The sequence below is a fragment of the Elephantulus edwardii genome, unplaced genomic scaffold (assembly GCF_000299155.1).
Source record: "Elephantulus edwardii isolate Elephantulus edwardi_28Jun2011 unplaced genomic scaffold, EleEdw1.0 scaffold00004, whole genome shotgun sequence".
Classification (NCBI taxonomy): domain Eukaryota; kingdom Metazoa; phylum Chordata; class Mammalia; order Macroscelidea; family Macroscelididae; genus Elephantulus; species Elephantulus edwardii.
Genome location: NW_006399754.1, coordinates 10,227,537 through 10,229,638, shown reverse-complemented (window position 1 = coordinate 10,229,638; position 2,102 = coordinate 10,227,537).

The window sequence follows — 2,102 nt, the reverse complement described above, 5'->3', positions numbered from 1 at the left end:
TTCTATCTGCTTGAGTGGCAGTTATGGTTTCTTTGGGGTGTTTATGTTTCTCATAAAACGTATTTGAAATAAATAAATTGTTGATTGTGCAAAATTCAATCATTCTATTTCCAGCTTCATTTCTGTCACCAAGTCCATGTTATCCAACTGCTGATCCTTGCTTCTCTGTTCCCAACTTTCACATTCCAGTCATTACTATTAATGCCTCTTGACTACATGCTCAATCAGTCTCTGACTGCAAATGTTGGTAGAAATCTTCCATTTCCTCTTCTTTGGCTCTCGTTGTTGGTGCATATATCTGAATGATGGTGGTATTCACCGGACTTCCTTGTATGCATATGGATATTATAATCACAATATTGTATTTCAAGATTGGTGCAAAATTTGCAAAAGCATACCTTTTCAATCTATATGAAGAACAAATTATCTGGGAGACTGGGCTCTATGAGGAGAAATGTGACATCAGGATTGGAGGAAGATTCATCAACAATCTGCATTATGCAGACGACACAACCCTGCTTGCTGAAACTGAGGAGGACCTGAAGCACTTGCTGAAGAAGGTCAAGGACTTCAGCCTTCAATATGAATTGAGGCTCAATAGCAAGAAAACAAAGATTCTCACCACTGGGCCAATTAGCTGCATCATAATAGATGGTGAAGAGATTGAGATTGTTCACAGCTTTAGTTTGCTTGGCTCTACAATCAACACTCTTGGCACCAGCAGCCAGGAAATGAAAAAATGTATTGAGATGGGATAAAGTCTGCTGTTAGAGATCTCTCTAAAGTACTGAAGAACAATGGTGTCACTCTGGAGGCTAAGGAGCATCTGATACAGGCCATGGTCTTTGCAATCTCTTGCTCTGTGTCAGAGAGATGGAAATGATAAGAGATGAGAGGAGACTTGATGCCTTTGAGGTTTGGTGTTGGAGAAGAGTATTGAATATATCATGGACTGCTAAGAGAACAAACAGGTTCATCCTAGAGAGGGATTCTGAAGCTTTGTCTGACATATTTTGGACATGTTTCAAGAAGTGACCAGTTGTTGAGGTCCCTTGAGGGACATCATTCTTGGGAGGGTGGAGGAACAGCACGGGAGAGGAAGACCCTCTATGAGACAGATTCAGTGACTGGGGTAATAGGCTTAGGTGTGTTGGAGCCAGTGAGATTGGCACAGGATAAAGCAGGGTTTAGGACTGTTGTACATAGCATAGTTATGAGTCGCACATGACTTGATGGCACATAACAACAACAACGGCACACACTTTGGGTATGTTATCAGTAGGGGCCAGTCAATGGCAAAGGACATCATGCTTTGAGAAGTGGAGGGTCTGTGAAGGAGAGGAAGACGCTAAATGAGATGGCTTGAAACGGACTTTAACAACTGCAAGAGAGGCGGAGATGTGAAAAATGCCAGCAGACTGGACAAGTTTCAATCCACTGTTTATACAGTCCCTGTGAGTTGTAATCCACTCCACCGCACATTTGTGCTAACTCAACTAGAAACCTAAAGGTTGGCAATTCAAACCCACAGAAGAGTCACCACAGAATAAAGTCCTGGAAATGTGGTTCCACAAAGATGAAATAAACAAAACCCCTTGCATTTCTAAAAATTATTATTATACTGGTTTCTTTACAAAGTTCATACACATTACTTTTCACTCCAGATCCTTCCCTATTCCTTCACCCCCTCCTCCTTCCACACATTAAATTGTAAAACTCCTTGCATTTGAGCAGGGCCAGGTAGTTTATAGGGTCCATTGAGTTTCCAGGGCTTTAAATTTTTATGGAAATGAATTGCTACATCTTTCTTTCTCCTCCCCACCCTCCAGCCTAGTGGACCTTTTCGGTTAGCACGTAAATCTGCGCCACTAAGGCTTATATCTGTAAACATTATAGTAGTTTGTTGTTGTTATGTGCCATCGAGTCGCTTGCGACTCATAGCGACCCTATGTACAAGAGCCCTAAATGCCATTTTATCCTGTGCCAACCTCGCCGTCTCAAACACATTGATTCCCACCACTCCACTCACAGAATCGATCCATCTGATCAAGGGTCTTCCTCTCCTGCACTGTCCCTCCACTCTCCCAAACATGATGTCCCTT